This window comes from Schistocerca serialis, chromosome 5 (assembly GCF_023864345.2).
Source record: "Schistocerca serialis cubense isolate TAMUIC-IGC-003099 chromosome 5, iqSchSeri2.2, whole genome shotgun sequence".
In the NCBI taxonomy this organism is placed as follows: Eukaryota; Metazoa; Arthropoda; class Insecta; order Orthoptera; family Acrididae; genus Schistocerca; species Schistocerca serialis.
The window spans coordinates 37,670,585-37,683,804 of NC_064642.1; the positions used below are offsets into that span (position 1 = coordinate 37,670,585).

A 13,220-nucleotide genomic window follows, 5' to 3' on the forward strand; every position below is an offset into this window, starting at 1 on the left:
TTGAAGCACATTCACAATAATTCTCTATTATTCCAATCTTGTACAGTACGTGGAAAAAACGAACACCTCTATCTTTCTGTTAGGGCTCTGATTTCCCTTATTTTGTTACGATGATCGTTCGTCCCAATTTTAGGCGGCATGTTTTATTTATGTCCACCCCGAATCCTGTATCATTTCAGTGACACCCTCACCCCTATTTCGTGATAATACAAAATGTGCTGCCCTTCTTTGAACTTTCTCTACGTACTCCGTCAGTCCTATCTGGTAAGGATCCCACACTGCGCAGTAGTATTCTAAAACAGGCCGTACGAACATAGTGTAGGCACAGCCAATAAAACATAGTCTTTAGTTTGCCTTGCCCACAACATTTTCCATGCATTTTCTCAAATTTAAATTGTCCTTAATTGCAATTCCTAGGTATTTAGTTGAATTTACAGCCTTTAGATTTATCGTGTAACCGAAGTTTAACATATTCCTTTTACCACTCATGAGGACGACCTGACACTTATCGAAATTTAGGGTCAACTGCCAATTTTTGCACCATACAGATATCTTTCCTAAATCATTTTGGCAACTTGTTTGGATTTTCTGGTGACTTTACTGGTCAATAAATGACAGCTTCATCTGCAAACAACCTAAGATGGCTGCTTGATTGTCTAGTAAATCATTTATACAGAGAAGGAACACCAAAGGGCCTATGACACTACCTCGGGGAATGCCAGAAATCACATCTGTTTTACTCGATGGCTTCCTATCAATTATAAAAGAACTGTGACATCTTTGACAAGAAATCACAAATCCAGTCATATAACAGACAAAGTTCAATAAGCATGCAATTTCACTAAAAGCTGCTTGTGTGGTACAGTGTCAAAAGCCGTCTGGAAACCTAGAAATATGGAATCAATTTCAAATCCCTTGTCAATTGCACTAACACTTCATGTGAGTAAAGAGCTAATAATGTTTCACAAGAACTATGTTTTCTAAATCTATGTGGACTGTTTTCTAAATCTATGTTGACAGTGTGTCAATAGACCATTCTCTTTGAGGTAATTCAAAATGTTCGAACACATTATATGTTCCAAAATCCTGCTGCATATTGCCGTTAATGATATGGGCCTGTAATTTAGTGGATTATTCCTAATACCTTCCTTGAATATTGGTGTAATCTGTGCAATTTTCAATATTTGTGTACGGATCTTTCATCAAGTGAATGGTTGTATATGATTATTAAGTATGGACTTGTTATATCAGCATACTCTGAAAGGAACCTAACTGGTATACAGTCTGGACTGGAAGACTTGTTTTTGGTAAGTGATTTAAGTTGCTTCACTACTCTGAGGACACCAACTTCTACGTGAACTCATTTTGACAGCTGTTATTGATTTGAATTCTGGAATATTTACTTAATCTTCTTAGGCGAAGGAATTTGGAAAGCTATGTTTAGTAACTCTGCTTTAGCAGCACTGTCATCAACAGTATTTCCATTGCTATGGTGTAGAGAAGGCATTGATTGTGTCTTGCCCCTAGCATACTTCACATATGACCAGAATCTCTTTGGATTTTCTGCCAGGTTTCAAGACAAAGTTTCGTGGTGGAAACCATTGCAAGCATCTCGCATTGAAGTCCTTGCTAAATTTCAAGTTTCTGTCAAAGATAGCCAGTCTTGGAGATTTTGTGTCCATTTAAATTTGGCATGTTTTCTTTGTTGTTTCTGCAACAGTGTTCTGGCTCTTATGCAATGAAAAATATATAATGTTCCGTGTGCGTTCTCTAAATTACGTTGAGCATATTGGATATGTTTGCAGCCATCTATTGTGGTGTGGTTTCATTTGTGGACTTGAAACAATTACGATCCACACAATTCTTTGCACTAAAGGCATCACTAAATGAAAGAATAACTTTCAACTCTAAATTATCCCACGAAGCACACTACAGTTGGTGACCCTGACTGGATTTGTTTTCAAGAATAGTAATCGAAAATATACATTGTGATTTAACTATACAATATTTTCCTTTCCATGTGTGGAATACATAAATTAATGGGACACCAAATCAGCATAACACAATAATGAACAAAAGAACCTACTAAGATCACAAGACATGCACAAGGTTTGAAAATATAAAACAACAAAAATAAAAATGGAAAAAGTTTGAAAGTTATTATGCTGAGTAAGGTAAGTGAGATTAATCATTAATATACTTCGTCAAATAAAAGGACTGATTTGTCAGGTAATTTTGCAGAAGTTTGAAAAAGCATTAATTTTTCTCTTGCACACAATTAGTTTTTCGATTGTAGCCAGCCATTCACTGCCAGAACATTCGATAATACTAGCTTTATTATTGTTGAAGGTAGAACGTTTTTTGGTAACTCCAAACAAAAGTAGATTAGTAATAGTAATTGTGAGTGAAGTATTAAATGGAATTTATTTACTTGTGTAGGCCAATTATCTAAATAAATCATAAACCAATATGGCGGAAGCCAATAGAAAAGTGAACAGCATTGTAGATGAAAATGTGCAATCAAGTCCACAAAATCCCGTAATGGGAGAAAACAATGTAATAAGTGAAAATGTGAAATAAGTGCTCCAGTGAGATAATATCTTGTATATAAATGTGGAGCCGAATTCAGCACAAAAACTACGACAAAACATCCAATATCGGAAATCTCTGTCGGTTTAGCATATGACATAGTGATCAAGCAACAAGATGCCATCTCAGTTTTGCAGAAACATTTGGAAAGTGAAACGGCTACAGGACTAGATATCCCGTTAAGTCCCTTATTGAGAAGCCATATGGGCTCCAACAGATATTTCACGTCACCAATAACAAGTGATACGGCATTAAATGATGCGAACAGTGTGGGCACACTAGCAATGCATGTGAACAAATCTTATTCAAATCAATAGTCACATAAATAATGAAATGGATGAAAAATTTGGACAAATTGACACAAAATTTTCTAATCAATTTTTAGAGCTACTGTTGGAACAACAGAAAGTAACAGGCAGGTTAGATGAGTTCACAACTCAAACAAGATGCCTTGCATGTAGCACATAATGAATTAGAGGAAAATGTATCTTTTGTTCACACGTAAGAATTGGACTTGCAGGCAATCTGTAATGAACTTCCAGGTCGTATACGAAAGCTGTCTGAGGAAGTGGCTTTTATCAAGTTAGAGCAAAGTCGAGTAAATGCTGACAGGAGAACATTAAAGGAGCGTGCAGAGCTAGGTGCACTTGATAGTGATGCCACCCTAGCACAGAAAGTAGTACAGTAACATGGAACTTGTTTCTGAGAAACAGAAAAATTAACATCGGACAAAGAAACCAAAATTATTCTGAAAGTAGACAGGAGCATCAAAACCGCAGTGCAGCAGGCGCAAACAAAATTAATATCGGGCAAGACTGATGCACTTGACAAAAATGCAACCGAATGCCATATCCGTTTGACACTGTCACATTAGGGAGTAATCAAGATTAATGCAGAAATAGAATTATGACTTCAAACAGTCATGATCACTATTGTACAGCATTTATTGTGATGAGCAGTTTCAGCAAACTATGTTGATATCATCAGATCTGTAAAGCATAGAACCACATCTTCAAGTACACTGTGATCATATGTGAAGGGTGTAATACAATTTAACATAAACATGGACCATACCATGAAATGTAACAGACCTTCTACAGGATATTTCACTGAATCTTGATCAATGCATCATGTACTGTATCATATCATAGAACGATATTTCATGAACATGAGAAAAACAGTATATCAGCAAGTCAGGCATAAAATATCTAGTACACACCTGACTTGCTAATACATTGTTGTTCTCATGTTCATATCATTCTATGACATGATACGATATAAGATGCATTTGGTCAAGGTTCAGTAAAACATACGGCAGAAGGTATGTTATATTCCATGGTATGGAATCCCAGCATACTTGAAGATGTTCTATGCCACTTCTGTTTCTGCCACAACCGAATTCAGATATTGCCTCATCAGTGTGAAACTGTGAATTCTCCTTTTCCCATGCACACTGCCACGGAGATAGATTATAATACAGGCACTCAACTACTAGTTTCAACTAATAATCAAATGCTTTACCAAGTAAATACACCTATGACAGTGGTGCCAGCCCCTGCTGTAGAATTGTCACTTTCACCTGTACTGCCGGATGAAAGCTTGTTAAAACATCATCAGTTCCAAGTAATTTTAGCAGAATCAAAGAAAGTGCACCCAACGGTGTTTATAAAAGCTTTTCGACATGTGTTACTACGTGACTAGACTGAGAGTCAAAAGATGCACTATGTGGTAGGTTTCTTTCAAGGTGATAACTTGTTGTGGGCAGCAGATATAGCTGAAAAGTGTCAAATGTACGCTCAGTCCAAGCAAGATTTCCTTGACAAATTTTGGTCAAATTTGGTGCAGGAGAGGTTAAGATATGAAGTGTTCAATACAGAACCCTATCATATTAAACAAGGGGGTCTACAGAAGTATTTTGAAAAGCATATTAATAAAACCAGATGCCTAAGCAAACCAATTTCCCATGTAGGTATATGAGAGCTATTCAATAAAGAATGATGACAACATACCTTTACTCATACTCATAATTTTGATGATCCTCCTCAATGTACTCTCCCATGAATGCTATGCACTTGTCCCAGCATTTCTGCCAGTCTTCAAATAGAAGATGGAAATCATTTTTTGAGACCCCTTCAAAATCACCTTCACAGTCTTCAGCACTGCTTATGATGATTGATAATGCCTCCCACGAAGGTGTTTCTTCATGTTACGGAACAGAAAAAAGTCACATGGGGCTAAACCCAGACTATGCACTTCATGTTGATTTTTGCAAGATATTCAGCAAGAACACTGGCAATATGCGGCCGTGCATTATCGTGGTGCAGCATCCAGCCTGCTTCATGGAAATGCAGTCTTTTGCACCTGATACGGACTTGCAATGTTTTCAGGACATACCTGTAGTACTGTCCAGTTACTGATGTGTGTGCAGGAACAACATGCTGACAAACCATTCCATGAATATCAAAGAATGAGATGACCATAACTTTCCCAGCAGAAGCAACCGCTTTTGCTTTTTTGGGGGTTGATGATGAAGGAGATTTCAAGCTTTGCTGTTTGCTCTCAGGATCAAAATGATGTAGCCAAGTGTCATCAGTAGTGATTACATTTGAAAGAAACTCCAGATCTTCCTCTAACATCAACTTTAACTGAATGCAGACCTGCACGCAGACGTACTTTTGTTCGGGAATCAACAATCTTGGAACCCATCGCGCACAAACATGTGTCGTGTAATTTTTCTATCACTGACGTGTGGGTGGCACCCAATGAAATGTTCAGCATTTCAGAAAGTGATCTTAAGGTAATTCGTCAATCCTCTCTCACAATGACAGCAGCAGTGCTGATGTTTTCTTCCAAGCAGTAACTGGAGCACTGGGTCCACCTTCCTTTGAAATTGATTGTTTCCCCTCTTTAAACATTTTAAACCACATTTGAGCTGTGCTGTAGGGAAGAGCTGACTCCCCATAGGCCTCCTGTAACATTGTATACGCCTCAGCTGAAGATTTGTTGAGACGAAAGCAGAATTTCAAAGCCACATATTGTTCCTCGAGTGTTACCTCCATTGCAGCGGTAGGCAATACTGAACAGCTCTGTCCTCGTCTGTCTCTCACAGGCAGGAACCAGGAGTCCCAATGATGAAACTACTACGGTGTGTTTGTTGCACATTAAGCTAACAGAATATCAAAGATTAAATTTTAGTGCAGTTATGACCATAAAAAAATTATGATCATTCTTTACTGAACAGCCCTCATATTACAAATACTTAAAGGAAAATTAACATCGAGCATTCATGAAAAACTTGTCACAGTGCCCGAGTCAGATTTGCAGTACTTTTGTCAGTCTTAGGTTTCACTGATCTTATCCACGAAGACACAAAAGCACTAACAAACAACTTGAAGGTGCAAGCAAATGCAAGAGGTAATGAGAAACATAACAATGGTAATAACAGTAATCACAACTCCAACGGTTGACACCTTCCTCCCAAGATAGACGACAACAACAACAGTACTAATCGAGGAAGTGCGAGTTACCTAATGAATAATAATAATAGTTATGGGGATAAGAAAGAACAAGGGTACAGCCATGGATATCAGAATAGGGCAGACCATAACAACAAAAGTAATCACAATTATAATAGTTGGCAAACTGTGCCAGGTAGTACACGGGTTGACAATAATATGAATGACAATTGTGTACTGAGAAATGGATGACTGGAAACACCCCCAGCCCCCCAATATGGACACAAACTGGCGTCACTGGGGGCATGCAGTAAATGTAACTGAAGTTGCACTTAGCAACAGTGCCATTCAGCTCCAACAGACAGAAAACTAAAATTGGCCATGCCAAGTCCCCCAGCTGTGGTTGGAGGACGAGATGGGGGTGAGATACAATATCAAATCCAATAATGTGAGCTAGCTACACTACAGAATAAAATGAATACAAAGAAACTAACTTACAAAAGAAAAACAACTAGACACTACCATTAAGTCTAAAAATTAAACAAACTACATTTTTTGATAACTACTTAAAAACTATGAATATTTATGTCAATTATTTTCAAGCATCTACACTAAGCTACAGGAATACTTACATATAATAACAAAAAATAATATATACACAAAGATACACACAGCAAGCATGTACAAACCTAAATCTACATAAACACAAATAGGTGTCTGTACAAAATACAAAACTACAGAGAAGAAATAAAGATTGGCCTACATGCCATGTTTTAGGGAAAACTCTATGGGTACGAGAGAAGGCAAAAGAGAGTACTACTTCGAGCCATAAAGGCACATGTCTGAAAACTGATTCTAAATATTGTGTCAGCAAAAGAAAATAATGGTAAGTGAGAGCCATACTTCATGAGGCATGATATTTGATGTAACATGGTGTTTCACAAATCCTATTCCAGGTTGTGACTGTGGTATGATTGTCCCATGGGAAATCTTAGTTTTTAAGTAATTCAGAATATATATGAGAAATGATACAAGAGCACATCCCAAATGGTAGTGAGATTTATATATGGTGGTTGGTACCAACAAAGAGGCCAAACTGTGTCATGTTGAGTGAGCGTGTGTGCATGAGTGAGAAAATAATACAGTTGTAATAAATCACATAGAAGTATGACACCCACTCATACCCAATGTCACGGGGTTAACAGTTGAAGCATTTATAGTTCTGTAACAATAATAAATACAAACCATGTAGTATAAGCTCAGAGTTAAGACCTTGAGTTATCACCCTCTTTCAGGTGTAATTACAACTAAAGACAGTAAAATGAGGGAATGAACAAACTTTCGAATGTGAACGCCTATAGTACATAAATGCTTCATAACACAAATGCACTCTACTTAAATAAATCCGGGGTATAACCTGTGGCACGAGATTACCCATATGGGTTATGTGGATTGAATACAAACATACATTTTCAGGATTATGTAAGACCGTCTGAAATTGTCACATGTCACACCAGCAACACATGGTGTTGAACATGTGAAATGGCTAATATTCATAGTAGTTAATTTATTTCTTCTCTTACATGTAAGTAGAAACGATTTTCTCCATAGGCAGTTGATATGCCTATTCTTTTCTTGCATATTGCATCAAAAGTAGAACTTAGCCTCAAAAGTGTAGACGGAACGAAATCTCACCTTCGTTTTACAGTGAGTACTCTACGACTGGAAAACAGCACATGAGTCCCGTATATAAGAAAGGTAAAAGACTGGACCTGCTAACTTACACATCAATATTCTTAACACTGGTTTGCTGCATAATTCTTGAATGTACTCTGAGTTAGAATATATTAATTTCCTTGAGACAGAAAAGCTGATGGCCACAAATCCACATGGATTTAAAAGCACTGCTCATCTGAAACTCAGCTTTCCCTTTTCTCACAATATCCTGCAAACCATGGATGAAGGACACCATATTACTAGATTTCAGAAAACACCTGAGGTGGTGCCCCACTGCCCACTGCTAACTAGGGTCTGAGTATATGGGATAGGTTTTCAGATATGTGACTGGCTGAAAGACTTGTCCTTGATGGTGAGCGCTCATATGTGACAAGGGTATTGCCAGTAGTGCCGCAGGGAGTTCGCTGGGACTGCTCAAAATTTCTATTTGGTGTGTTGATTGATAACTTGCCCTAAAGGGAGAAAAATGTAAGATAATGCAGATGATTAGGAAAAACAGTCCTCTGATATTCAAATACGGGATTAATGGTGTGCTGCTTGACACAGCCACATTGACTAAATATCTGGGTGCAACACTGGAAAGCAATATGATATGGATGAGCATGTAAGGGAAGTAGCAGAAAGACAAATGGCCAGCTTCGGTTCGCAGGGGGAATTTCGGAAAAGTGTAGCTCATCTATACAGGAGGCCGTATATAGAACAGTAGTGCGATTTGGTCTTGAGGAGGGTCCTACTGCTCCGGTCTTTGGAATCCCACCATGCTGGACTAAAGGAAAACATTGAAGCAACTCGAAGGCGTGCTGCTAGATTTGTTACCAAAACATTCAATCAATGTACTACTATTAGGGAGATGCTTCATGAACTCAAATGGAAATCCCTGAAAGGAAGCTGATATTCTTTTCACAAAACACCACTGAGAAAATTTAAGGAACCGGCATTTGCTGCGAACTGCAGAGCAACTGGCTGCAGAATGATACTACTGCTGCTGATACATTTCACGTAAGTCTCTCGAAGACAAGATAGGACAAATTAGGGCTCGTTCAGAAGCATATAGTCATTTTTCCCTTGCTCTATTTGTGAATGGAACAGAAGAGGAAATGACAAGTAGTGATACAATGTACTTTCCACCATGCATCATACAGTGCTTTTGTGGAGTACATATGTATGTAGATGTAGAAATTTTTTCAAAACATTCTAAAACATTTATTTTTTAAAATAAATTTCAATTTTTACATTTTCCAAAGATTATAAATATGTTGTGATTTAATAAACATAAAGCACAAACAAGAATGCATTGTCATTCAGCCGCAAAAAATGACGTCATGCAAGTGGCAGCTGTTCTTGCCAACCATTGTTGCAGGTCATTGGAAAAACAGTGCATATACCTTTCAAGGACAGCAAGGAGAATTTCTCCAGTAATGACTACTGAAAGAATTTCAAGAGCATGTGTTTTTCAATGTAAACACGAAATTTTAGGTACCCCCATAAGAAATAATCACATGGAGAAAGATCTGGAGATCGAGAAGGCCACTCCACCACTCCACGCAAAGAAATGAGGCAACCTGGAAAATGTTCCTTTAGGAAAGCTATGAGTGGTCTTGAGGCACAGGAAGTAGCCCCATCCTGTTGAAACCAAACATTATTGAGGTCAATCAGCTATCTTCTCAGTTCTATCATAAAAAATTCTCGCAACATTGTGAGATAACGTTGCAAGTTGACAGTCAGTGTGTCCACTTTCTCAGAAAAAGTAAGCACCAATGATGCTACATCAGGCTAATCCAAGATTTCCAGCGTCCTTTTGGCAAACATATGCTGCCATGTATAGACATTTTGCTTCAGTTGTTGAACCACCATGATTTTAAAAGGATGAAAGTGGAGGTCAAATTGCAAAATGCAGTGAATTGACATAGATTGTTGAGTTTTGTCTATGTTTTCTGCTGTTCTAACTGTTCGAATGCCACCCCGTGCTGTTCCAGGTCTCACCATTCCTCTCATTCTGATGTTGTTGAACCACTTTATTACTGTTATGCAAGATGGGACAACACCATTTCGACCAACACTGAGCTCACTGTGAAATCTTTCCTGCATTTGCACTACTGAATGAATGGTTGCAACAAAAGTGTCCCATACACAAAGACCCATTGTTCAATTGACCAAGGACCCATGGCTACTGAAATGGCAACTAATAACGAATATATATCAACTACTACACATGTGCTAGTTCTCCCACCACTTAAGTTATGGCAAATTCTAAAACGTAACATCTCCCTGCCAGACCCTGTACAGTTAATGGTCTTGAGTCGGCCCAGTTGAGAAGAATTACGAACAGAAGGTTACACTGTGATGTCTGCAGAGATTCTTGCACGACCAATGCATGGCTATCAACTAACTGGACTAAAAGTTTTAGTTACAGCCACCATAGGCGTCCATACAGCACAAAGGGAGGGGGAAGGTCTCCCTCCTGGAATCAGGAGAATAGACTTTTTATTTATTTTAGAATTCTGGCACATTTCTAGGAACGATTGGGCTTCTAAAAAGCTGCAAATCTAGCATAGTCACGCACAACAGGAAATACTGTGACTTTAGAATCACTACATAATTTGTCATTGGTTGCTTACTACACTGTTGATGAGAAATTATGCGGTTTAATTGGTACAAAGGCAGTCCCTATAATGTCCTGCAGTCAAAGGGAATACGAACTATTATGGACCACAGATGAAGGAATCCTCAAACTTTTATCTGTCACTTGCTCATACAGCTTTTATAGAGCTGCAGAAAAACACCAGTTTAACACATAACATGGAGTCATGTCAATCACCAGGACACCAGTGGTACATGAATATGGAGGTGGTGGTTGTGTCTATGGCTGGCATCCAACCGCAATTGCCACATGTGCAATAGTAGTTTATCTCTTGTCTGTTGGTGAACAATGATTGCCTGCAGAGACTACAATCAGTTTTACATGACACAACCATTGTAGCAGACCCTAAAGCAAATGAACTTTTATATTGTAAGTGTAATTATCTATACTTCATATGTTAATCCAAATGCAACAGTCAAAATAAGAATAGTTCTATTTTCTGTGCAAGACAAGAGAAAAAGACTGAAATCTGAAGCTCAGAAAAATGTTCTACAAAGCTGGCATCTTCTTGATCTCTACAGGGAGCAATATATCACAACATACAGCAACAGAATTATGAATTCTGTCACCGATTTGACATTACTGCATAATGTGTCAGACTGGGAAGACTAGGACAGTCTAGAGTCAGTCATAGCATGTAAAGTTCTACAGGTCAATGTGAGGGTGGTTTTTGAAAATTTACCATTTTTATCTTGTCAATGGTTGGGGCTGGGACACAAATTATGCAAACTATCCAAACAGTATATCTTCCAAAACACAGATGTTAAAACTTTAATCATGCCGGCTGATGGAATATGAAAACAACTCAATAAAATCATTAACATGATCAGATACGGAGCTTCGCAAGGAAAAAAAGGGCCAATGATGAAAAAGTGTATTTTAAAGGTAATTTCATGTTTCTTTGAGGAGTATTACTGATATACATGACTGGGAAAAAATTAGTACACTCTTCTAGAGGTTTCCAATTCACTCAAGATTTATTGTTGCAACTGTGCATTTGGAATACATGAACGGATTACATTTACAGATCAATAGCACAAGTGGTTTGAGGGACCAGGTATCAACCCATGCTGAAAGACCCAGTTAGTATATGGTGTAGCCTCCACGGGTTGTAACGCAGATGCTCACTCTGGCATCCAGTCAATCTTACAGATGGCGAGTACCGTCCTGGGATATGTTATTTCTTGCCTGCTCGATCTGTGCATGTAGTTCTGTAAGAGTAGTCGGTTGACAAGTTACGTAAGTGACTTCTCGTCCCATAATATCCCACATGTGCTCAATTTGAGAGAAGTCTGGAGATCGTGCTGGCCAGGAAAGCTGCTGTACATCTTGCAGAGTATATCGAGTTTCACGGGCAGTGTGTGGGCGAACATCATCCTGCTGGAACAACACATCACCTTCCTCTTGCAAGAACGGCAGAAGAACGAGTCTAACAATGTTCTGCACATACCGAGTGCTGGTTAGCACACCCTCCAGAAACAACGAAGGTGTACAAGAGTTATAGCTTATCGCACCCCACACCATAAGGCCTGGGGGTGGGGCCAGCGTGTCTCGAATGAAGACACACTACGAGACAGCACTCACCAGGTCTACGTTGTATGCACAAGTGATCATTTGCACACGAGTAGAATCCGCTTTCATCACAGAAGACCACGGTCCACCATTCCATCTTCTAAGTGGTCCTCTGATGCCACCAGTCGAGCCGTGCGTGTCGATGCTGTGGCACGAGTCAAAGATGGGCTAGACGTGTGCTTGCCGGTAGTCCCCCTGCCAATAACCAGTTCGCTACAGTTTGTATTTACACATATGGGCCCACAGCTCTCTCATCTCTGCTGTTGTAGCTGGATGACCTGCAAATGTTGCCCTTACAATAAGATGATCCTGGCAGGTGTCTGTGCTGCACGGACATCCAGAACCTCATCTACATTAATGTTCGCGTGACCACTGACACCAGCATCATTGCACAACTGAAGCAGCATATCCAAATTGTATGGAAGGACTGACCCACCACAGGGAAGGTCACAATTAGACCCTATTCAAACACACTCAATTGGCTGTAGAAAAACATGAGTGCATCTCAATAGCATGGTTGCCTGCTTGCTTTAGATGTTCGCACTACAATGAACCTTCTGGCTGTGAGCATTCTCTATGAAAGCGTAGACAAAGATGGCGCTCTGATAGCTATGCTGCTACACTATCTGTTGGCACACAATATTGAAACCATTATCAGTACATACTATCCCTCGGTTCTAAATTGATGTCATCTTTCCAGGCCCAGGTGTCTAGCCCCCCCCCCCCCCCTCCTCCCCTTCTTCCCACCGGCAATGTATATTTCTAGTTCTAGCTGTTCTTAGTGATACCCAACTGGACTTCCTCAGCCATTCTGATCTTTTCTCATTTCAGGTTTTTACTTTTTATTTTTGACCTCAACTTATTAGCTGATGATTAAAAATACCTTTGTGAACATTTTTTGGGTTCGTTTCCTAACTGAATGTATGTGGTGCTTTTTATTATACAGGATGTAATTCAAATTGTTAACTCAAGAAACACATAATTCGTAATAGTGTCAGTAATATGAAAAGATCTATTTCACATGTCAGAATGGAATATGCTTATCTTTTAGGTATCACAAGCAGATAACTATTACTCCTGTGAGATACAATGAATTTTCTGTTCCTTTTGCAAGGTTTAGTTCTTGCAGAATGGCACATTTTCAATTTCATAGAATCAGTATTATAAAAAAAATGGTCATTTTTAGAAATTTGCCCCTTTTGGATAATTTTTTGCACATGCCCATG

The 13,220-nt window shown here is 38.8% G+C and overlaps 1 protein-coding gene across 2 annotated transcripts in view; it reads right to left on the reverse strand.

The window, feature by feature from the left end:
• The window catches only part of LOC126482305 (zinc finger protein 271-like), a 111,079-nt gene that overhangs the window by 55,928 nt on the left and 41,931 nt on the right, over positions 1-13,220 (reverse strand). The gene's annotated exons all lie outside the window — the stretch shown is intronic.